Source organism: Rousettus aegyptiacus, unplaced genomic scaffold (assembly GCF_014176215.1).
Source record: "Rousettus aegyptiacus isolate mRouAeg1 unplaced genomic scaffold, mRouAeg1.p scaffold_m13_p_6, whole genome shotgun sequence".
Lineage (NCBI taxonomy): Eukaryota > Metazoa > Chordata > Mammalia > Chiroptera > Pteropodidae > Rousettus > Rousettus aegyptiacus.
The window spans coordinates 65842540-65869357 of NW_023416309.1; the positions used below are offsets into that span (position 1 = coordinate 65842540).

At 38.5% G+C, this 26818-nt stretch overlaps 1 protein-coding gene across 2 annotated transcripts in view; it reads right to left on the reverse strand.

Moving 5' to 3' along the window:
* AKAP10 (A-kinase anchoring protein 10) overlaps positions 1–26818 on the reverse strand; it is a 78548-nt gene that overhangs the window by 40296 nt on the left and 11434 nt on the right. The window lies entirely within an intron of this gene.

A 26818-nucleotide genomic window follows, 5' to 3' on the forward strand; every position in this document is an offset into this window, starting at 1 on the left:
CACCACAGCTGCAGAACTATCCCAGTCTTTGAATGACTATGTATCAGGAAAACTGAACTGGTCATTTTTGTTTCGGTATGTGCACAGATGAAGTGGCTGCCATGCTGGACGGCTTTCTAGTTTTACTACTCAAGTCAAAGAGGTCGCTTCTGAATGTGAGTCTACGCACTGTGTCATCCATAGAGAAATGCTGGCTAGCTGAAAAATGTCACCTGAACTTAACGGTTTGCAGGATGTGATTAAAATTATCAACCACGTTAAAGTACATGCCCTTAACTCACGTCTGTGCAGCTCCGTGAGGAGATGGATGCAGAGTACACACGTCTTTTCTTCTACACAGATGTGAGATGGCTTTCTAAAGGTAGATCACTGGCCGGAGTTTCTGAATTATTGAGAGCCACTAAAGATATTTCTTTTGGAAAAACAGTCACCGCTGGCAGCAAATTTCAGTGACACAGAATAGGTCACAAAACTTGCTTACTTGTGCGACATATTCAACCTGCTTAAGCAACTCAAGTCACTTTAGGGGAGAATGACAACTGTGTTCAAGTCAGCAGATAAAGGGGCTACATTCAAAGCCAAATTGGAATTATGAGGGTGATAAATAACACTGGAATTTTTGACATGTTTCAAACATTAGCAGAGATTTTGAAAGAGACCGAGTCAGGCCTTCTTTCTCCCAGCTGGTGCATGATCACTTATCTCAGCTTTCAAAAGAGTTTGAGCATTACTTCCCAAACATAAAGGACCCCCAAACTGAGAAGGAATGGATCTGCAACCCATTTGAGAGTGAGCCAGGTGAATCAACTTTGTCCGTGTTAGAAAAGGATCCACTGCCTGAGATCGCAAATGACTATGGCCTCAAAAGTATATTTGAGACAACTTCAAACCTCCATATGTTCTGGATTAAAGTCAAGGCAGAATATCCTGAGATTGCCACAAAAGCACTGAAAAGTCTGTTTCCATTTCCAACATTCTATCTTTGTAAAGCAGGGTTTTCTCAATGGCAGCAACCAAAACGAGATTATGGAGTAGACAGGCCATAATCAACACACTTAGGCTGTCACTGTCTCACATCACCCCTAGATGGGACTGTCTAGTTGCAGGAAAACAAGCTCAGGGCTCGCACTGATTTTGCATTATAGTGAGTTGTATAATTATTTCATTATGTATTACAATGTAATAATAACAGAAACAAAGTGCATGACAAGTCATTCCAAAACCATCCCCCACCACTCTGGTCAGTGAAAAAGTTGTCTTTCATGAAACCAGTCCCTGGTGCCAAAAAGGTTGGGGACCACTGCCATATAGTATAGAAAAAGGAATCACATCGATACTATCACCAATGACCTTATCAGAAAATTCCTTAAATCTGTCAAAACACAGAGTGATGAATACAAGTTGTAACTGTTATTTTCACTTGAAAAGCTTAAATTTTACTCTGAGCAAAAATATTGCCAACTGCTTTCCATTAAATGACAAGTTCACTTCATTCATTTCCAAAAAAAAAAAAAAAAAAAAAAAGTCTGCCGAATATCCAAGCTGAATAACCATAGTTTGTCTGTAGTCATTTCTACCAGTAAAAATGGTATTCCATTTAAAAAGCAGCTACTTGAACTCACAAAAACAATCAACTACACATGTAGTATGCAGAAGTGCTTCTGCATATTTCCCATTTCATCACACATGTCATTTAATGAAATTAAAAATCTACTTTTCCAAAGACATCCACTTAGTTTTACTGGTAGCACACAATGACTACTAGTACAATTTGGTTCAATGCCAGCAGGTTTTTCTACAATTGCCTTTCTATCACTATTACAAATGTCAACATTAGTGGAAAGACAGGTAACATCTCAGAATTGTTTTGGAAATAGTTCTGATCACATTGACACCCTGGAAAAAGTCTCAGGGACTCTCTATGGCTGTGTGATCCATACTTTGAGAACCCCTGGGTTAACAAATTAGATTACCTCTATTTTTATATAAAAGAAAACTTATGTACAAAAAGTTAGAATGACTCAGTTGAGTCAAAAAAGGACTGGGGTGAGGAGGGGGCCAGGGTACTGATTAAAGTTAAGTTGTTATCAGCTTAAAATAAATTGTTATCACTGTAAGGTCTTTTATCTAAGCCCCATGGTAACCACAATAAAAATACCTATGGAAGATATGAGAAAGGAATCAAAGCATATCACTACATTAAAAATGGATACATAAAGGAAGACGGCAAGAGAGAAAAAGAGGGACAAAAGACCTAAAAGACACTCAGAAACAATAAGACAGCAATAGTAAATCTTACCCTATCAATAAATACTTTAAATGTAAATGGATTAAATTCCTCACAAGGCAAAGTAGTCGATTTTCTAAAATATAATCAAAAACTCACTATATGCTGTCTATTAGACAGCTGCTTTAAATTTAAGGATATATATTGGCTGAAAGTGAAGGGATGAAAAAGATATTCTGTGCAAACAGTAACCAAAGGGGGGGGGGCGGCCGCTATACTTATATCAGCCAAAATATACCTTAAGTCAAAAATGGTCACAAAAGACAAAGAAGGAAATTATATAATAATAAAAGGGTCAATCTACCAAAAAGATATAGCAATCATATATATATGCACCCAATATCAGAGTACATAAACATATAAAGCAAATATTGAGAGAAGTGAAGGATGAAATAAACAGCAATACAGTTAATAGTAGGAGACTTCAATACCCCACTTTCAACAACATAAAAATAAAGAAACAATGAACTTGAAAAACATCACAGAGGAAATGGCCCTAAAAGACATATAAGAACACTCCACTTAAAAGCAGCAGAATACACACTCTTCTCAATGTACATAGATAATTCTCTATGACAGATTACATGTCAGATTATATTTAGGACATTAAAAAAAATCAACGGCAGAAAGAAAAATGGAAAATTCACAAATATTTGCAAATTAAACCACTCTGAACATCCAATGGGTTGAAAATGAAAGCAAGAAAGAAATTTAAAAATATCTTAAGACAAATGAAAACACAATATAGCAAAACTTATGGGATATAGCAAAAGCAGTACTAAGAGGGGTATTTAAAACTATACATGCTTATATTAAGTAATACCAAAGTCAACCAATGATATTATAAGAAAACTACAGAACAATGGCATTAATAAATATAGAAGCAAAAATCCTCAACAAAATACTAACAAAAAGAATTCAATAGTATATTAAGAGGATCACACACCACAACCAAGCGAGATTCGTCTCTGGGGTGCAAGGATGGTTTGATACAAAAAGAAATCAATTAAAATGAAATGCTACACCAAAATGAAAGATACAAATCATATGATCAAATCAACGGATGCAGAAAAGCATGTGACAAAATTCAACACTCTTTTATAATTTAAAACTCAACATACTAGGAGTAGGAGAAAAATTACCTCAACATAATAAAGTCCATATATGCAAAACTAACAGCTAACATCATACTCAATGGCAAGAAACTGAAAAGTTTTCCTCTAAGATTAGGTACAAGGCAGGATGTCGACTCTCATGACTTCTATTCAACACAGTACTAGAAGACCTAGCCAAGGCAATTAGACCAGGAAAAAAAAAAAAAGGCATCTAAATTGTAAAGGAAGAAGTAAAATTATCTCTGTTCATGGATGACATAATATTACATGTAGAAAATCCTAAAGACAAATAAAGAAATCTCAGAGCAGCCAGAGAAAAGATGGTAACCTATAAAGGAAAACCCATTAGATTATCATCAGACTTCTCAGCATAAACCTTACAAGCCAGAAGGAAATGGAATCAAATATTCAAACTATTAAATGAAAGGAACTACCAGGCAAAAATAATGTATCCAGCAAAGCTCTCAATTAGATATGAAGGAGAAATAAAGACTTTTCCAGACTTAAAAAAATTGAGAGAATTCTCCACTACGAGGCCTGCATTATAGGAAATACTGAAAGGGGTCAACTCACTTAAAACAAAATGACAATAAAAACACATAATTAGGAGTAAGGTGACTAGCAGGCACACAGAAGCAGAGGAGTGTAATCCTTACAAAGAACAGAGCATTATAAGCTTAAACAATAAGAAGAGATTTGCTGTAGCAAGACGGTAATGAATGTTCAGCATACCTAGGGACAAAATGACATAACAATGATTGAAAAGGAAACGATTCAAATATCCAAATTTGCAAAGGGGAATGGAGATAAGGGACGTGCAGAAGAAAATGGATGACTGTGTGTGTATATATATATATATATATATATATATATATATATATTTATCCTTTACATGTTCGTAATGGTAACCACACACCAAAAATTCAGAACTGAAGTATATAACATAAAACAAGAAGAACCAGAGGGAAAACCCCACAAAAGCCAACCAAAATAAAGAAAACAGAAACGCAAGGACAAGGAAGCAATGGAAACACCAAGCTACCAGAAAGCAAAAGATAAAATGGCTATAAGAAGACCTCATATTTCAATAATGACCCTAAATGTAAATGGACTGAACTCACCAATAAAAAAGCACCCAGTTGCAGATTGGATCAAAAAACAAAACTCAATTATACACTGCCCTCCAGGAGACACATCTCAGTTCCAAAGACAAATAAAAACTCAAAGTGAAAGAGTGTAAAATGTTTCAAGCAAATGCATCCAGAGAAAAACTAAAGTAGTGGTACTAATAACAGATGACCTTATTACCTAAAGCGTTATACAGATTTAATGCGATTCCCATCAAAATCTCATCAAAATTTTTTTAAAGAAATAGGGCAAAAAATCATCAGGTTTGTATGGAAGCACAAAAGACCTTGAATTGCCAAAGCCATCCTGAGAAAAAAAGAACAAGGCTGGAGGCATCACTCTGCCCGACTTCAAATTGTACTACAAAGCAACAATAATGAAAACAGCAAGGTATTGGCAAAAAAAACCCCAGACAGACCAGTGAAACAGAATAGAGTCCAGAAGTAAACTCCTGTTTATATGGGCAAATAATTTTTGACAAAAAAAGGAGAAAGATACAGTGGAAAAAGGAGAGCCTCTTCAATAAGTGATGCTGGGAAATCTGAAAAGCCACCTGCAAAAGAATGAAACTAGACTGTCGTCTAGCACCACACACCAAAATTAACTCAAAATGGATTAAAGACTTGAATGTAAGACCTAAAACAATAAAATGCAGAGAAGAAAACAAAAGAACGAAACTAAAGGACCTTGGACTTAAAGAGGATTTTATGAATTTGACCTCAAAGGCAAGGGAAGTAAAAGCAAAAATAAATGAATGGGACAATATCAAACTAAAAAGCTTCTGCACAGCAAAATTGTCAATAAGGTCAAGAGACAACCATCCAAATGGAAAAATATATTTGCAAGCCCTCCGAAAAGGGCTTAATATCCAAAATATACAAAGAACTCATACAACTCAATAACAACAAAAAACCAAATGATCCAATCAAAATATTGGCAGAGGACCTGAACAGACACTTCTCCCTAGAGGACATATAAATGGCTAACAAATATTTGAAAAGATGTACTCAACAGTGCTAGCTAGTAGGGAAATGCAAATCAAAACCATAATGAGATACCATCTCACACCTGTTACAGTAGCTGATATCAACAGGACAAGTAATAACAAATGTTGGAAAGGATGCGGAAAAAAGGTAGGACTGCAAATTGGCACAGCCACTATGGAAAATAGTATTGAGTTTCCTAAAAAAACTAAGAATTGATCTACCATATGATCCAGCAATCTCTCTACTGGGTATGTACTCCAAAGACTTGAAAACTCATATCCAAAAAGATATTTGCACATTGATGTTCATAACAGCATTACTCACTGTAGTCAGGACATGGAAGTAACCGAAGTCTTCTACAATAGATGACTGGAAAAGAAGCTGAGGTACATATATAAAACAAAATATTACTCAGCCATAAGAAGAGATGAAATACTGCCATTTGTGACAAGAAGGATGGACCTTGAGATAATCATGCTAAGTGAAATAAGCCAGACAGAAAAAGTTGAAAATCACACGATATCACTTATATGTGGGATGTAAACCTAAAAGCAACAAATGAACAGGACAAAGAAACAAAGACTCATGGTCATGGACAATAGACTAGTGGTCTATCACATATTTGGTGATGGAAAGAAATCAACTATGGGATGAACACGCTTTAAAATGTACAGCTGAAACTTACCTCATTTTATTAACCAATGTCACCATAAAAAAATAAAAAAATTTTTAAAAATTTTTTAAAAATTGTTAGAAACAGGATAATTATTAGAGTTACAGAACAAAAATCAACATACAAAAATCAGTTGCATTTCTATATACCAACCATGGACTATGCTATCAAAAATGGAGTTTAAGAAAATAACCTCATTTACGATAGCATCAAAAATAATAAAATATGTAGAAATAAATTTAACCAAGAAAGTGAAGGATTTATACATTAAGAAATCTAACACCTTGCTGAAAGAAATTAAAGACACAAATAAATGAAGACATTCTGTGTTCATAAACTGAAAGACTTAAAATTGTTAAGATTCCAATACTACCCAAAATGATCTAAATGCAATCTCTGTCAAAATTTAAATGGTGTTTTTTACAGAAACAGAAAAAACTATCCTAAAATTCATACAGAACCACAAAGGACTCCAATAACCATAATAACCTTGAAAAATAACAAAGGTATAAAAAATAACAAAGGTATAGACATCACACAACCTGATTTCAAAATATATTATAAAACCACAAGAATAATAATAGTACAATGGCAAGAAGACAGACATATAGATCAATTGAACAGAACCACAATGAGATATCATCTCACATGTTAGGATGGCCATTTATCCAAAAAAACCCAAAAACAAACAAACAAAAAAGTTGGAAATAGAGAAATTGAAGCCTTTGTACACTGTTGGTGATAATGTAATATGGTGTAGCTATTATGGAAAACCATATTGAGATTCCTCAAAAAAAGTGTAGCACATGTACACGTACACACACACACACACACACACACACACACACACACACACACTGTATTACTGTTTAGCCATTAAAAAGGAAGATATCTTAATGAGTACAATTCATTTAAATGTGTTCCTACTGTTTAGTATTTAGGTTGTCTCCAAGTGTTCACTTTAACAAAAGCTAATTCAATAAACATCCTGTACATAAAACAAAAAAAGGGGAGCCTATCCTGCCATATGTGACAACATGAAAGAAACTTGAGGACATTATTCCCAAGTGAAATAAGCCAGTCAGAGGACAAATACTGCATGATTCCACTTACATGTTGTATCTAAAATAGTCAAACTCATAGAAGAACACAGAATGATAATTGCCAGGGAGTGAATAGAAGATTGCTATTAACAGGTGTAAAGTTTCAGTTAGGTAAGATGAAAAAGTTCTAGAGATCTGCTGTATATCACTGTATGTACAGTTAATATTATACTGTATACTTAAAAGAGAGACTATGCTTGTTTGGTGAATTAATCCTCTCTGCCACCAGGGCCTTGATGAAAGATATCAATTGTGAAGATTTGGGGGAATTGTTTTGCATTTAACCAGATCAAAAATAATCCAAGCTAATTCCATTATTTCAATAAATATTTATTGCATAGCCACTATGAGAAAATTGCTAATTTGAACAAAAGATATTGGTTTTGCAGAAAATGTCTGTCAAAAAAACCTAAATTTCAGAACTTGGGTTATTTCTAAAGTTTTGCTTTTCCACTAACTAAAAATAGCTGCCAATCCCAGACAAATGCTGAAATAATTTATATAGATAAGTGTTAATGCAAATTTGTTTTCTGGGGATTAAACTCACTGAAAGAACTTATGATACCCTTAAAAAAATATTAACTACATTTCACTTCAGAAATATAGAACAAGGTTGTACCCTTCTATTGGATCTAGAAAACTCAATTTTCACTTATTTAAGAATAAAAGAGCATTGATATATTTTAAATATTTTAATAAACATTTTTAACCAATAAACACTGGGCTAAGACAAATGCTTTGGTCCAATTTCTAAAACACTCTTTAATAAAAGAACAAAGGAACATGGAAATTGCTAAAAACATGTTTTGTTGTTTAAAAACAACTTTTTAGGGACTATGAGGCCAGGTTACTGGAAATAAAGAACTTCAATTAATTGAGTCATGTTTAAAACTACAATACTCAAGTTAGTATTTCAATAAGAAGTTTTTAAATATTTAAATAGCTCAAACCTTGTCTTTTAACTGAAATTAATCCTTAATCATGACAAACCTCAAAACACAAAATATGAACTGACTCCATAATAGAAACATATCTAGAATTTTACCCAAGACTTACATGTAACCAAGATACAACAGCATTTCATTAAAATGGACATATCTTAAAGATTACCACTCTTTCTATTATTTTAAATTATCAGCAGCATCTTTATGAAAAACCTTGAGGTCATGAATTCTTTTTAGTCAGAGAGATAAGATATCTCGTGATAAAGATGGCTTAAAGCAGAGAAAATAATCAAAGCGGGAGGTGGGGTCCAGCACAAGGAACATGCAAGCCTATTCCTAAAAGATCATGCATGCCTTAGTCAGCCAGTTACATGGCTATTAAGGAGAACGTGTATTAGCAAAATGTGAAATAAATACATTTACAAAGTCAGCTCAGAAGAAGTCATTTTGTTAACCTCTACCTCTATGCATAAACATCCTATAACCAAACTTAATATCTATTTAAATGAAGTATAAACAACAGTATATCTTAAAGATACTCAAGATGAAATTCCATGCTGCTTTCGAGCTCTTTTTTGTAACTCCTGCTTTTAGTTACAAAAGCTATGTGGGTCATTACAAAACCCTTCATTGGTAAAAAGGAGTTACAAGAACATACTCCGAAAACCCTAGGCCACCTGAGAGTGATATATGCAACTACAAAAACAAGGTTTATTCAAGAAAGAGATTGTCTACCACTTATGAAAAGCACAAGCTGGAACCAGGAGGAAAGAATTTCTAGGCTCCAGAAAAGCTTTAAATACAAATACGAGGTGTTAATATATGGCCACCTTCTATAGCTCAAGAAGCTTTAATACAATGAAAATAATTTGATAGGAATCACCAGAGGCAAACATTAAACCATTATCTTCCTAATATATTTACTTTCTAAGGGGGAAAAAAGCAAATCTACATGGAAAACATATCATTTGATTTGACTTGAAATACTGATATGTCAAGATGAAATAAACAACTCCATTTCTCCCACAGAATGCAACTAAAAACAGTGGACAAATGTATCTGAGGACCTGAAAATGTAAATGGTAGCAGGCAGACAGAGAAAAAAAAAAAACAGAATTGAGCACCTCCATATTTGAAGGCAAGTTTCCCACTTTTTGTTTCTCCAGTAGTCCCCAGCTTAGATCCAAAAAGTTAAAACTCCATACCAGATGCACAAAGAAAAAGCTCCAGATAAGCCCTCTATTTTTGGTCTAAGGAGCAGAAAAGAGGGCTCCTATGGATAACAGCAAGTGAAGAAAATCCCCTTTTTGTTTTTCCCTTTCGCTCTAGTCTCGGCCCTCAAGCAATAGCAGAGCAGCACTGGTGGCAATGGTAGCAGCACCCAGGCAGGCTCCAAAAGTTCCAAAAAAACCCTATTCTTTGGCAGATACTATAGTCCCAATAGGAAGGGGAGAATCCCTGTTTCTTTTATTCTTGATCCTCTTGCTACTTGGCCAAAGAGGTTGACACAGTTGTGGGAAGTGTGCTCAACTGTGAGGAAACTAAAAGCCTAGATTTCTAGCCAAATAACCAGGAACGTGGGCTCCCTAGGAACAGACAGTGTCAGATCACAGAGAGGAGGAAGTTTATGAAAGCTTATAAAGTTATATTTGTACTACTGGGCTCGCCCCTGAGCGGAAAAAAACATGAATCTGACTGTAAGATCATTTCTCAAGGGTGTGCGAACTAAGCTATGACCTATCTACCCACCAAGACTCAGACTGGACACTGGGAGGCACATATGCAGCTAAGATCCAAAACTGAACTGACTATGGAACCACAACCTACAGAATGCTGGTTAGAACTTGTAGCCTGAACCTAACTAGGACTTTTGCTTGCTAAAGTAAATTTGCAGCATTTTACACAGGATTTAAACATGACCCAGAACCATATAAATCAAACTGTCCAAGATACAATCCAAAATTAATCGCCATTCAAAGAACCAGAAAATCTCATCTCACAAGAGAAAAGACAATCAAGATGACACAGAAACTGGACTTGTAAAAAAAAAAAAAATTTAAGATGCTATTATGATGTTCTAAGGTCAAACGCTCTTGAAACAAATGGAAAGACCACCACCACAGAGAAATATAAAATACGAAAAGAAACAAATGGAAATTTTATAACTAAAATCAAAACAACTTAAATTCAATGGAAAGACTCAAAGCACGATGGAAATGACAGAGGAAATAATCAGTAAATATGGAGATAGAGGAATAGAAAACTTCTAAGCTGAGCAGAATAAAAAATTTAGAAAAAAGTAAATAGAGCCTCAAGGACCTGTAGGACAATGACAAGGTATAACAATTAGGTCATTAAAGTTCCAGAAGAAAAGGAAAAAATTACAATGCCAAAAAAAACTTGAAGAAACAATAACTGATGCGACAACATGGATGGATCTAAACAGTATTAAGCTAAGTGAAGTAAGTCAGAGAAAGACCATTACCATATGATTTCACTTATATGTAGACTCTAGAGAGCAAAATAAATGAACACACAAAACCAAAACAGACTCATAGATAACAGAGAACAAAATGATGGTTGCCAGATAGAAGGGAGCTTGGCGGGATGGGTGAAAATATGGAAAGGATTAATAAACACAAATTGGTAGTTATGAAATAGTCACGGAGATATAAAGTACAGTATAGGGAATATAGTCGATAATATTATAGTAACTATCTATAATGCAAGGTGGATACTAGGCTTATTGGGGGTATCACTTCTTAAATTATATAAATGTCTAACCACTATGCTGCACACCTGAAACTAATATAAAAAATAAAAAAGAAACAATGACTGAAAACTCCTACAAACATGGCAAAATGCCACACTTACAAAATTAAGAGGCTCAGTGAACCTCAAATAGGAATAAACTCAAAGAAATACATGTCCAGACAGCATAACCAAACTGCTGAACACAAAAGACAAGGGAAATATCTTGAAAGCAGCCCCCAAAACCCCACACATTAAATATAAGATAATAATGATTCCAAGGCTGTAGATTTCTCACCACAAATTATGGAGGCAGTGAATAATATTTTTAAAGTGGCAAAAGAAGAACTATCAACCTAGAATTTTCTATCAAGTGAAAATTACTTCAAGAAAAAACAAAATAAAGCTTCTCAAATGGAGAATTTGACAGAAGACCTGTTCTAAAAGAAATGCTAAAGGAAATTCCTGAGACACTAGTAAAATACCATAAAATACCAGAAATGATAACTGAACTTCAGGAATGAAGAAACAGCAAGAGATATAGCAAGTATCTGGTTTAAAGATAATAGACGATCTTTTTCTCTTAAATTTTTTAAATTTTGCACAACAGTTGAAAGGAAAATTTTAACATTGTCTGATGGGGTTTTCAATGTATGTACGTAACATCTACAACATGTGATAAAATACTAATTTTAAGCAGACTTAAATTATATATGAAAAGTATATATATTGTAATCCCTAGAGAAACCACTAAAAAGTTTAAACAAAGAGATATAATTAAGAACTCAATAGACAGATGCTAAAAAAATTTAAACAATCCACAAGAAAGCTGAATACAGGAAATCAAGGAAAGAGAAGCAGGAACAAACAAAAAAACAAAATAACAAAATAGTAGACTAAACCCAAACATTAATAATTACACTTAATAAATTACATTTAAGTTATAATAATGTCAATAATCTTTACATAATACCATGTAAATAACCATGCTGTAATAATTACATTTAATGTAAATAATTATGCTAAAACTTATACTGAAATAAATTTACCAACAAAAAAATAGTTGTCAGATTAAAAAAAAAAAATGACCCAACTACGTGCTACTTAGAAAAAACTCACTTTAAAAATAATGAATGATAAAGGTAGGTTAAAAATAAAGGTATGAAGAAAGATACCATGTAAACACTAATCAAATGAAACTGGAGCAACTATATAAATCAAATAACAGATATTTCTGAACTCAGAACAAGGAAAGTTACCACAGAGATAAAGAGGAACATGACACAGTGATCAAGGTCAACTCACCCAAAAGATATAATGACCCTAAATATGTACACACCTAACAACAGAGCCTCAAAATACATGAAGCAAAAACATACAGGAAAGTAGAACTGGAAAAACCCACAATTATGGTTGGAGACTATGACATTCCTCTCTCACTAATACAGACGGAATAAGCACACAAAATCAGCAAGGATACAAAAAAAACTACACAACATTATCAACCAACTCGATCTCACATTTATAGAAAATTATCCAATAACAGAATATACATTCTTTACATGAGATATTCACCAAGACAGACCATGTCCTAGGTCATTTTAAAAAATTTAACAAATTTAAAAGAACTGAAGTGATTCAAAATATGTTCTCTGACCACAACATAATTGAGAAATCAGTAACAGAAAGAAGAAAAAATATTCTTCGAATACTCAAAAACTAAATAACACATTTCTAAATAATCTATAGGCAAGAGAATAAGAATCAAGGAAAATCAGACATTTCATTTTTGCTCAAAGTATCAGAATTTTTGGAATGTAGCTAAAGCAGTTGTTAGAAATTTATAGCATTTAATGCTTATCTTAAAAAAGAAAAAAAAGGTCTCAAATCAGCAATCTAAGTTTCTACCTTAAAAAACTACAAGAGAAAAATAAATCTAAATCAGGAGGAAAGAAAGAATATAGAGCAGGAAATTACATGCCCATATGTTCAAGAATTTGATAAAATTAATGATTCCTTGAAAAACATAAACTACTACAATTCACTCAAAAAATAATCTGGTGCTCACTTTGGCAGCACATTTACTAAAAGAAAATAGATAATTTGAACAGTTCTACATCTATTAAAGGGACTTAATCCGTACTTATAAGCATTCTGAAAAAACAAACAAACAAAAAAAATAAACAAAAAAAATCTCGAGGCCCTCTCAAATTCTACCAAACATTTAAAGAAGAAATAACACCAATTCTACATGATCTCTTCCAGAAAACAGAACAGGTGGGAAACTTCCCAAATCATTTTATGGGGCTAGTATGACATTGATAACAAAGCCAGAGAAAGGCAATATAAGAAAACTACAGACCAATATCCACCATAAGCACAGAAATAAAAATGCTTAGAAAAACAAATCCAGCAACATAAAAAGGATAATATACCATACAACCAAATGGGTCTTACCGTGGGGATGCAAGCTTATTCAATATTTTTTTAAAAATCAAACAATGTTATAGTAACAAATTAAAAAAAAAAAGAGAAAATCACATGGTTATATTAAATAACAGGAAAAAAATCTGACAAAATTCAACACCATTCATGATTCAAACAACAGCTCTCAGTAAACTCTTGAGAAGGTAACTTCATCAACCTGCTAAAGGGCATTTACAAAATTCCCATAGCAATCACATATTTAATGGTGACTGTGTTCTCACTGCTCCTAATCATTTTGGTACAAGGAGTCCCAGCTAGTGCTGTGGCAGCCTGACCCTGCCTGACCATTTCTTGCTCAAATGAGTTAGTTCCAGACTACACCTCACTTGCCAGGACTCTCAGACTGACACAGCAGTCCAAAAACCTGCTTAAATGTTTAAGCTGGTTTTCTTATAGTTTGGCAGCCAATCAATGTTCTCTTTCCTATTATGGAATATCTATAGCTATGTAGACATGCAGAAGTACAAGATAGTATAAAATTGCCCACCATGTTACATTCGGGGCTCAGCCTTCAGATAAGAATCCTCTGGGCCAGCACCAGAATCAATAAACACTGCTTCCTACTTTTATAGCCTGGGTGTCCTGTCTCTCTGTTCAAGAATCCCACTTCATTTCTGAGAGCTCGTCCGGAATGTGGAGATTGCGGTTTTTTGCCTCCCTAGTCTTCGGGGTCTGGTCCCCAAGATGTTGGGAGAAGCAGATTTCACCCAGCATGCCAGTGGACCTATTGTCTGTAGGGGAAAACGACTCTTCCAGCGGACCAGGGTGGCGGCTCCAAGAGCACAATGGAACCCAGAGAGGCGCAAGAACCAGCCTGTGAGCACCGCCTGACTGAGTGGTAAGGACCCAGGTCCCAGGAACAGCCTGTCAGAGGACAGGAGGGGAGTCTGATCAACTCCTGAGTTCACGTGATTACTCTACATTTGTTGGAGGAAACCGTGACCTCCCAGGTACATAAGGGCAGAGGATAGAGTGTGTTTGGTGTGTGATTGCATGGGACTGAGACATGTCCTTACTATGAAGTGAGAGTTGAACCCATATCCGTGGTTCCATAGCGAACCTCATACGGCTTAGAGCGGTGTCACTGGATCTCCATGAGGAGTCTACTCCAGTGATCTGAGTCGGGGTTTTATATTGACCCACCAATCGCTAAGAGTCACCTGAAAGATCATCACAAGGGGAGTAGCCAGAGACGGGTGAAGCGAATCTGAGTGCATGTGTGATACCAACCACGGGTGGAAGGATGGTTAAACAGAGTAAACAGACACCTTTAGGTTGTATGCTTAAGAATTTCAAAAAGGATTATTCAACACCCCCCAGAAACTATGCACCTTTTGTGGAATCGACTAGCCCTCTTTTGGCATTGGGTGGCCAGCAGAGGGGTCACTCAATAGGGAAGTTATTGCAAAGGTCTCTCAAATCATTACCGGTCAACCTGGCCACCAAGACCAATTTCCTTATATTGATTCTTGGGAGGCAATAGCTCACACCCAACCCCCTTGGTGGAGAGTCCGCCTAGAGGAGAACTAGCCCAAGTCTTGGCAGCCTCCCAAGGTCAGCTGAAGGAAAGGAAGCCTGTGTTGCCAGCAGATCCAGAAGTCAGTCAATCTTTGCTTTCCAATGGGAAAGCCCTGAAAGTGGAGACAAGGACCAGCTGGCATGGACATGACCACTTATCCCTGGGACAGCTCTAACTTCCGACTGAAAGGCCTTCCTGGCAGACCAACAAAGCTGTACGTTACTCCAGTATGCAGATGACCTCCTCTTAGCAAGAAAGACTTATGAGGAATGCATGGAAGGAACGGAACTATTCTTCAATCTGCTCTGGGAAGCGGGTTACAAGGTTTCTAAAAGGAATGCTCAAATCTGCCAAGAAATAGTCAAATAACTTGGCTTCCACCTGTCACAGGGACAGCACCAACTCGGCCCAGAAAGGAAACAAACGGTCTGCTCAATTCCTGGCCCTACTTCCCGGCTACAAGTCCGTGAACTCCTCAGAGCAGCTGGCTTCTGCGTAATCTAGATACCTGATTTCTCCATCCTTGCCAAACCCCGCTATGAAGCCACAAAGAAGGGAGAACAGGAACTCCTGCTCTGTGAATCTACACAACAGAAGGCCTTTAAAGAAATCAAGTGGGCACTCACTAATGCCCCCGGACTAGGACTCGCAAACATAACCAAATCTTTTTGTATGTACACAAGTGCATGGATGTTGCAGTAGGGGTCTTAACCGAACTGCCAGGATCTTGACACTGTCCCGTGGCTTATTTCTCCAAAAAGCTTGACTCTGCTGCCCGGGACTGGCCAACCCTGCTTGCGAGGACTTAGAGCCACAGCCCTCCTTGTGTCAGAGGCTGACAAACTGACTATGGGACAAGAACTGACAGTTCAAGTACCATATTCAGTAATAACATTATTGGAGTACAAGGGGCAATGCCCGGATGGTCAGATACCAAGGAATGCTGTGTGAGAATCCACGCATCCACCTAGAAGTAGTGCGAACCTTGAACATAGCCACTTTGTTACCCATTGGGCCTGGCCAGCCAGACCACAATTGCATTGAAGTCATGGATGAAGTGTTTTCCAGTTGACTCGACTTGACGGACCAGCCCCTCAAGGACCCTGATATAGAATATTATACTGATGGCAGCAGTGTTGTGAGGGGAGGAGAACGCCTTGCAGGATATGCCGTGGTGACCCTACATTCCACGACTGAGGCAAAACCTCTGCCTAAGGGAATCTCAGCACAAAAGGCAAAGCTCATCACCTTGACCTGTGCCCTTTAGCTGGCAGTAGGAGTGTGTGCTAATATATACACTGACTCTAAAAATACCTTCACTACTCTTCATGTACAAAGAGAAGGGTCTAATCAATTCTGGAGAAAAAGACATAAAATATGGAAAGGAAATTCTAGAACTCTTAGATGCTGTGTGGGCCCCCGAGAAAGTAGCAATCATGCACTACAAAGGACATCAAAAAGAGGACGCCATAATAGCCTGGGGCAATCACAGGGCAGACCATGTTGCCAAACTGGCAGTGGCCAAGAAGATGGCCATCCCTGCAGCTCTAACTGCATCCCTGCTTCCCAGTCCCTTAGCCAAATGGGACCCCAAGTACTCTCAAGAAGAAGCTTGGTTTAAGGCTGAAGAGGGGAGCCTCCTCCCTGGTAGATGGTGGAAGTTAAAGGACAGGCAAATTGCAGTCCCTGGGATCCTAGCTCTAGCTTTTGTCAAGCAGTTTCACCAAAGGACTCATGTTGGTCGCACTGCCCTAGAAACCACTCTGGGCCAGTAGTTCTACGTTCTCCAGCTCTCTAGCACCCCTGAGTAGTGTGTGAACGGTGCGAAGTCTGTGCCTGCAACAACCCCAGGCAAGGGCCATGTGCCCCACCAGGGGTCCAAAGTGTCAGTGGCACCCCTTTGAGAAATTCGAAGTAGATTTCACTGAAATGCCTTGATTACGGGACCTCAAGTATTTCTTAGTCTCTGTATGCACCTATTCCGGTTGGGTAGAGGCTTACCCAACCCGGACTAAGAAGGCCTGAGAAGGAGCCAGACTGCTCCTCCAAGAAACTGTTCCATAATTTGGCCTACCAATTACCAGCGGCTTGGATAATAGACCAAACTTTGTAGTGCAAATAGTGTAGCTACTGGTCAAAAATTTAAATATTAAATGGAAATTACATACCGCCTATTGACCACAGATTTCGGGACAGGTGGAACACATAAACAGGACCCTTAAGACTCCGTTGGAAAAACTATGTCAGAAGACACATCTACATTGGGATGAAGTCCTCCCCATGGCACTATTAAGAATCAGGTTGGTCCCAACTAAGAAGGCTGGGTTCTCCCACTATGAGATCCTATATGGGCATCCACTACCACTCATCAAAGGACGAGGAGACTTCAAGGAAATAAGTGAACTGACTTTGAGACAATAGCTTCAGGCCCTAGGGACCACCTTTCAGACTCTCAACCAATGAGTTAGGGAAAGGCTCCCTGTCAGTTTTAACCACTGAAGTTCATCCCTTTAAGCCAGGAGACTGTGGGTAAAAGAGTGAAACATTCAGCCCCTAAAATCCCTGTGGAGAGGCCCTTTACTGTCATTTTATCTACCGCCAATGCAGTTAAGGTTGCTGAAATAATGCCCTGGATACATCACAGCAGACTTAACCCTGCAGCTGCAGAGTGGGAATGTGTTCCAGACTCTTCTGAGACCCTCAAGACAACCCTCTGGAAGAAGACACCACCGGCGCCAACAGACTAAGGGTAAAACATTAGCCCCGCTTTGGTCACCCCGGAAGCTAAACAATCTATGCGCAGCAGAAGCCTGAGGACGCCGACACCCCACGAAAATGGCCAACATGCCCCTGAGGACTCTATTAATGCTTCTCATAAGCTTGCCCTTGAGGATGGCCACTGAGACTTAATGTGACTAATGTCTATGGGCTGTCCAAATAGATGGTCAGGTCCAGCAGGCCTTTCTTTACCTCATATACCCATTAACCAGCCGCTTGTTACAAATCAGCTACCATTTGCACTTACGCTGGCAAAAGGTACTGAATGGGATGGATAAAAACCAAATATGTTGTGGGACACACTTGCCAGGGGCCAACCTCGAGAGGGACAGAGAGATGGCCCTGTTGGATATACCTTGGGTATGTAGGTACCTCAGATGGAGGGGGAGTCCAAGACTGCACCCGAGCCCAGCTAGTCAAAGTGAGTAATAGAACAGACAAAGCCTAAACCATTTCCAGGGCCCAGTCCAACTTATGACCCACTTAAAAGTGTCTTAGGCCAAAACTTAGACCTCCCAACCCTGGAAAAAAAACCCTCTTTATTGACCTAGCTGAGAGGATAGCCCATGAGCGAAGACTGGCCTTGGTAGGTAACTAGCCTAGACGCCTTTTACCTCCTCTGGTAGAACCACACCATGGCTCAACACGAATAGGGTTGACCCCAGAGATGGGTCCTCTCCTCAGAGGTAGTAGGGGAAGAATGTCTTGGCTAGATAGGTCCAAGATACATTCAGAGGGTTGGAGAAACTCCATGTAAAAGAATGCTATTTTTAAATCACACAGACCTAGACTGATGGCCCAAAGCTCCTTCATGGTATTGGGCCAACAGTACTACAACTAGCTCCCCTATGTGCCACTCTCTTGACTAAAGCTCAACTGTCACAAACTGTACTATAGAGAATGGCACAGTCCCCAATCCCTTCCACGCCATCTCAGCTATTGGTACATTCTGGGAAACTCTCAATTCCGCTAGCCCCGGGAATTGGAAAGCGCCTGATGGGCTCTTCTGGATTTGTGGAAAGAGGGCTTACATTCAACTCCCAACAAACTGCAAGGGAAGTTGCACCATCGGGATCATTCGGCCTGCCTTCTTGCTGCTACTGAACCAAGGAGGAAATGAGCTAGGTGTTCCCCTATATCAAGACTTAAAGGCTAGGACTAACGGGTCACTCAAAGCAGGGGGACAACAAATGTAGGGGGAAGATGAATAGCTGACCCACCATATTATTCAATACTATGGCCCTACAACATGGGCCCAAGATGAAAGCTGGGGTTACCGGACCCCCATATACATGCTTAATCAAATCATCAGGTTACAGGCTATACTATACTAGAGATCATTACTAACCAGATAACCTCGGTCCTAGAACTCCTAGCCACACAGCAGTCCCAGATGCATGCAGCAATATATCAAGACCATTTAGCTTTAGGTTATTTGCTAGCAGAAGAAGGGGGAGTATGCAGGAAGTTTAACCAATTCAATTGTTGTCTCCAATAAATGACAATGGCAGAACTGTGACTGACATAGCTACTAATATTAGAAAAATAGCTCATGTGTCCATCAAAAGTTGAAAAGGATGGGACCCTAGTAGCCTCTTTAGACCCTATTTCTCTACTTTCGGTGGCTTCAAGTTGGGATAGTACTTCTCCTTGGGACCTGCCTCCTCCTCTCATGCCTATTGCCTCTTGTTTTCTGGTCAACTATCTCCCTCATAGAGGCTATAGTCGAAAGAAAAACTACAGCAAAAGTCCTCATGCTATGGAAGTACCAGCCCCTAAACCAAAAATCAGAAAAAGATGATACTTGTCTGACCCAGTCCTGGGTCTGAGCATCAAAGGGGGGAATGTGGCAGCCTGACCCTGCCTGACCATTTCCTGCTCAAACAAGTTAGTTCCTGACTATACACTACCTGCCTCCCAGGACTCTCCAACTGACAAAGCAGTCTGAAAACCTGCTTAAACATTTAAGCCGGTTTCCTTATAGTTTTGCAGCCAATAAATGTTCTCCTTCCTAATACGGAACATCAGTACCTGTGCAGGCATGTGGAAGTACAAGATGGTATAAAATTGCCTGGCGTGTTACATTTGAGGCTCAGCCTTTGGATAAGAATCCGCTGAGCTGGTGCTGGCAGCAACTTCCTGCTTATAGCCTGGGTGTCCCGTCTCTCTGTTCGAGAATCCCGCAATAGTACAATAAAGCAAGGAAAGAAAAATACAGAATGGAGAGAAATAACATTGCCCCTATTCACAGAAACATGAATGTCTATGTAGAAAATCCCAAGCACTCTACCATAAAGCTCCTAGAAATAATAAGAGAATTTACTACTACGTCATAGAAGCTCAACATATAAAAGTCAATCATATTTCCATATATTAGCATTAAAAAACTAGAAACAAAAAAAAAATTTTAAATACCATTCACAATAGCATCAAAAAAGAAATACTTAAATATGTGTAAAAAAAACATGTGAAGGACGTATACGTTGAAAACTATCCAATGCTGATGACAGAAATCAAAGACATAAATAAATGAAGAGGCATACTATGTGCATGGATTGTAAGACAATATAGTTGACAGAAATTCTCCCCAAATTGCCCTATAGGCTGAATGCAATTCCAATAAAAATTCCAGCAAGGTTTCTCGTAAATTTATATGAAAAAGAAAAAGAAACTAATGAAAAAGAAAAAGAAACTAGGACAGAACAATTTTGAAAAAGAAATAACACACTTGGAGGACTCACATTCCCCAATTTTAAGACTTACTATAAAGCTACAGTAATCAAGACAGTGTGGTATTGGTGAAGGAACAGACATATACATCAATACAAAACAGAGAATCAAGAATTAGACCTACACAAATATGGCCAAGGTACAAAGACAATTCAATGGAGTAAGTGTAGTCTTTTTAGTCAGTGGTGTTGGAACTATAAAGTATCCACATACAAAAATAAAAATAAAACAAAAAACTTGACCTAACCCTTACACCTTATACAATAATAACTCAAAATAGATCACATATTGATTGTAACAGTGTAAAAGTGCATTTCAATAACATCTTCCTTGCTCACATCTCCTCTCTTTATTCTGGCCGTGACTACTTTGGAAAATATGTTGTTATGGTTATTGGTATCAATTCCTCAGTAAGTCAGCCCCAAGGACAGGGCAGAGGGTGATATCTCCAGGCGCCAGCTGCCTAGGAGAAAATAGCTCCCAAGGCTCCCAAGAAGAACAATAGAATAATATTGCTGCCAGAGTATAGGTAACAAAACTAACCGCCAACATCTGCTTCTGTAAACCTGCTTGCTTGCTGAAGGGGGGTTTGGGGCTTTTTAAGCTATCCCCTCTGGAAGTTCGGGGCTGATTCTCTGGTGGGGAGAATCAGTCACTGGCCGGCTAATAAAGGCTCATGATTAATCTCAATTGGCTCCGTGGGTCTTAGATTTGAATGCGCCACATTTGGAGGCCCCAGTGAGATTTCCCCAGGGAAGGTAAGATCTCCTAAGACTTCTAAGACCCACAACCCCAGCCATCTTGGGCTAGGATCTGCCCCGTCCAGGAGACGGCTGCTGAGAGACATTCCTCAGCCCCGGATGCCAGGAGAACTCGTCCAGGAGGGCAGGTAGACAATTCTGATTCTCTAGTGGGAAGAATCAGTCAATTCTGTAACAATTGGGCACAAGCGATCTGGAGCAGCTTCACCGGTAAGTCAGACTGCACTACAGGTATTCAGGTTTCTGGGTACCTGTTTGGTTGGTTAGTTGGGCCCTGTGAACTAGTGGAAGGCTGGATGCGGCATAACTTCCCTAGTCTGGTCAGGACTGAGATGTCAGATCCTGACCCTGGTTGGTTGTGCCGGCACCTGTCTTGTGTTAGTCCATTATCTCTGTCTCTTTGGTGTCTGTTTTTGAAATTGTGGTCTCTCTGAATGTCATGTTTTTCTCCTTCTTCTTATCCTCATAGGCCTATTAATCCTTCTTTTCTCTTTCGGTTTAGCTGCCACTGCCCTGCCGGACTGGTCCCAGGGAAACACGTGGCTCTGGCTCTCACTTTTTTAAACTTTTACAGGTGTCATATTTTTTTTCACCGCTGTTCCGACAGCCACGGGTCAAGCTTCTTCCAGACCCACTCCTCTGCAGTATCTCCTCAGTGATTTCAAAGACTTCAGGTGGCAGGCCCAAGGTTATGGGTTCCGTGTCAACCTCTTCAATCTCCAGAGGTTCTGCTAGTTAGATTAGCCCACATTTGGAACAGGGTGGCCATCACAGGGGTCACTCAACCTACAAACAGCCTTTCAGATGAAAAAACTGAGGTGCAGGAAGTTTAAATAATTTATCCAGTGATAGAAGTGAGTTTGTTTTTAACATTGAAAATACAAGAGTTAAAAAGCTAATAGGGGCCCGTTAGGCTAATCCTTCTTTATATTTTAGATTAGAGCAGGGAAGAGCAGTAGGAAAATGGTTGTGTAAGTAGAGATTGGAAGCAGGGATGTCGCTGAGGGATGGTGAAGAGATGGATGTGCATTTGTGTTACAGGTTGAGTCTAGAGAGTAACTGAACGTGAATTTGATTAAAAGGTTCACAGAGTTTGGAGTCTCCTTTCTAACTGGTTCTTCGGTTTGGGTTAGAGTTTATTTTTATGGAAAGGTGGATTTGTAAAAGAACTCTGCTTTGGTTGGTTTAGAAAGAAATAAACACTTATAGATAAGTTAATTCTTCCTAAAATTGTACTATGAAAAAACATATGCCTTTAAAAATTATAAAATGGGTATATTCATAAATTTACTAATCTATTAAATGCTGATATATAAAACACAGTTTATAATTGCCTACTTCATTGTTTTCTCTAGAAATTAAGGCTACTAAGAGTTATGAATTCTAGTATATGTAAATGAATTACTAGGAATAATACAAGTAAAGGAAAAAATTCTGTATGCAAAGTATGCAAAGAAACTAAAATGTGTTTTGAGATATGAAGGATGTGTTTTTAAGAAAAAAGACAGTAATTTTATCCTAAAAGAGTTTCAGGTTATGTAAAGGTCGTTTGAGGCACAAAAGAGGGTATAAAGTATGGAGATTTATTTTGAAGGGAATTGAAGGAAAGGTGTTTGTCTTAAAGTTGGTTATTTCTGAGTGAATGAGAAGAGGCAAACCGAGGGAGTGAGAAAAGTAGTAGAAGGTTTGTGAAGAGAAATCCTGAAAGGAAAATAAAGGACAAGAACATAAGTGAACATGTGAAGTTGTAAAGGAAAGGAGAAAGAGAAAATCTTGTTTTATACAGTCAAGTTGGCTAAAATTAAATGTATTTATCATAAGGTTTTAAAATGATGCTTAACCTTCTTAAGGTTACATGTTTATAAATACATGTTACTCATACAAGTGTTTTGGAAATTGTATAAAGTTCCTAGAAATTTGTATCTTTGTCATAATTTCAGTTATTATAAATTATTGTATGTCATGAATATCAAGAATGGACTTGACTATTCAGAAACAAAGGGCTTATAAAGAAGCAAAGAGTAATGGCTCTGATTTGGGCCATGACAATAAAACTATTACAATAATTAGCTATGATTTGAGTAAATACGTGGTCTTGATATTGAAATTGGAATTTCAGATAACAGGAAAGATCTGTGTAACTAGAAACATAAAAATTCTTCTTTCTCAGAAAAACCACAGAGACTAATCTTTCCTTTAGAGACTATTTTCTTTACCCATCAGCCCACCTGGGATGACTGTCAACAGCTTCTCCAGGTCTTTTTTGCCTCAGAGGAACAAGATCAGATCCTGTGAGAGGGCACCAAGGCTGTGTTAGAGCCAAACAGACAGCCCGCTACAGACCCAGCTCGTATTCAACATGTCCTCCCATACGCCCATCCGCCTTGGGACCCCAACACCGAACAAGGTAAAGATGCTCTCGATTAGTATCGCCAGCTTCTGATAAAACCTTGCTTTTGTCAGTCAGTCGGCCCCAGATATTAGGAAAAAAGTAACAAAGGACAGGAAGGTTTAAAGACAAGAATTTGACTGAGCTAGATGAGGTAGCCCTGTGCATGCATCTTCGACAACTGGGATGAAGTTAATATCACCCAGATTAAGAAAATGACTAAAGTCCTACACAACAACAACCCCCACATTCAGTTCCTGAAAACTGCTGCTCTCAACCCGGCCACCCTGCTACCAGATGACAACCCCAAGCAGCCCATACACGACTGTCTTGAGGCCCTAGAGAATGTCACCTGCACTCTACCGGACCTGACAGACAACCTCTGGCCAAATACAGAGGCCACTCTTTTCACAGATGGAAGCAGCTTCGTCACAGAAGGAATCAGGTATGCTAGGGTGGCCGTAGTGACTAATGAGACTGTTATTTGGGCACAGGCTCTGAGCCATAGAACCTAAGCTCAGCAGGCTGAACTAGTAGTAGTGATTCAAGCTCTGCGGTGGGGTGAAAACAAGACTGTGAACACTTATATAGATAGCAAAGGAGGCTGCCAGAAAACCAGTGGGGCCAATTGACATTCTGCCGGCCCTACTGCCTAGGGTGCTAACGGACACCCCTACCTACACTTCAGGAAAAGTTAAACTATGCAACAAACTGAGAGGAAAAGAGGAATCTACTAGGTAGGTTAGGCCCCCAGACGGCTGCACTGTAATACCTGAGGCCTTGCTTGAGCCGAGACCTTATAACCCAGGTTCACCAGAGAACTCATTTGAGAGGTACCAAGTTAATTAAACTGTTAAAAAGAGGCTATTACATTCCAGGGCTGCAACAAATGGCCAAGCAGGTATCGGCCCAGGGCTATATCTGCACACAAGTGAATCCAGGGCCCTCCAAGGGAGTACAAGGGACGAGATTTTGTGGACAAGCCCCGGGAGAACATTGGGAATTAGATTTTACAGAAATAAGCCCTGGAACTTTTGGATTTAAGTATTTACTTGTGTTCACTGACACCTCATCAGGATGGATTGAAGCCTTCCTCACCAAGCAAGAGACAGCTCAGGTAGTAGCAAAGAAATTAGTCTCAGAAACAGGGCCTCAATTTGGCCTGCCCATAACACTGGGGTCTAACAATAATCCGGCGTTCATCGCCCAGACCACTCAATCTTTAGCCAGGGTTCTAAAAATTAATTAAAAGTTACATTGCATTTATAGGCCTCAGAGCTCAAGACAAGTAGAGAGGATAAATGAGACCCTGAAAGAAACTTTAACCAAGTTCAAGATGGAAACTGGAGAAAACTGGGTAAGCCTCTTTCCCTTCCGCTTTTAAGGGCACGATACACCCCCTACTGTAAGGAGATCACACCTTATGAAATCATGTTTGAAAGACCTCTTGTTTGTATTGATATATTCAGAATCTGTAAAATGAAATAAGAATCTTGTATATTAATTCATACATGTAAGACTAATGTGTTCATAAAGCATAGATCTTGCTTTAATTATATAGCTTTAGGTAAAACCTGCTGTTCTTATGCTAACCATTCAGGTATTATTAGAGGCTTTAGTCAGGCAAGGGCTGGGCGACAGAAAAGAACAATGCGGAGGACAAGATCTTGGTATGAGAGCGTGTTTAACTGGCCCCCGTGGTTGACTACTTTGCTTTCCTCCACTGCAGGACCCCTAATATAAGCATTTCTAGGGTTATTATTGGGACCTTGTATAATTAATTGGTTAACTATATATGTCAAAAAAAAAGGTTGCAGACAGTGAAACTCATGGTTCTCAAAACTTACTGCCCACCGCTGCAGGTTGAGGATTAAATGATTTGAATTCCCTTAGAAAACCAGTGGGGAATGTAACAGTGTAAAAGTGCATTTCAATAACATCTTCCTTGCTCACATCTCCTCTCTTTATTCTGGCCGTGACTACTTTGGAAAATATGTTGTTATGGTTATTGGTATCAATTCCTCAGTAAGTCAGCCCCAAGGACAGGGCAGAGGGTGATATCTCCAGGCGCCAGCTGCCTAGGAGAAAATAGCTCCCAAGGCTCCCAAGAAGAACAATAGAACAATATTGCTGCCAGAGTATAGATAACAAAACTAATCGCCAACATCTGCTTCTGTAAACCTGCTTGCTTGCTTGCTTGCTAGAGGGAGTTTTGGGGCTTTTAAAGCTATCCCCTCTGGGAGCTCGAGGCTGATTCTCTAGTGGGGAGAATCAGTCGCTGGCTGGCTAATAAAGGCTCATGATTAATCTCAATTGGCTTCCTGGGTCTTAGATTTGAACGTGCCACAACAATATCTGAATGAAAAGTAAAAAACCATACTTTCTTAAGAAAAATAGGAGAAAATCTTCATGACCTCTGATTAGGCAAGAGTTCTTATGTACGACTCCAAAAGCACAATCCATAAAATCCATAAAAGCACAATCCAAAAAATGCTGATAAACTAAACAATCAAAAAGTCCTTTTGCTTAGTGAAAGATACTGGTAAGAGAATGCAAAGTAAAGCTATAAACTAAGAAAACATTTGCAAGTCACATAGCCAGTAAAGGTCTTACATCCAGAACATACAAAGAACTCTCAAAATTCAACAATACTAAAACAGATAATCTAATAAAGTATGTGGAAAGATTTAAGCAATTCACCAAATACATATACAGATGGCAAATGTGCACATGAAAAGACATTCATTATCATTAGCCATTAGGGAAATGCAAAGTAAAAACACAATGAGATTGAAGAGGAATTTTCACTCAAAAGGCTAACCTTATAAACAGCTCTTTGTTCTGCTTCTGTAAACATGCTTGCTGCATAGGCCAAAGGGAAGAATGAGCTCTAGATCAACTGAAGACTCACCCCTATCAGGATCATGGTTTGATTTCAAAATTTGGAAGGAAAAAGTTGGATGGCACTAGACCTTTCATTTGTTAATTCTGCTCAAGTTCTTCTTAGAGGATTGAATCACTAGAGATAATCCTTCTGTCCCTTTTTCATAGACTGATCCTACTCCAGGGCATGCTCCAAATCCTCCCAAATTTGCCAGTGGGTATGGAAGAAAAAATATTCCAATACTTATATTCCCCATCTCGAGTTCCACTTTGTAAATTGTCTT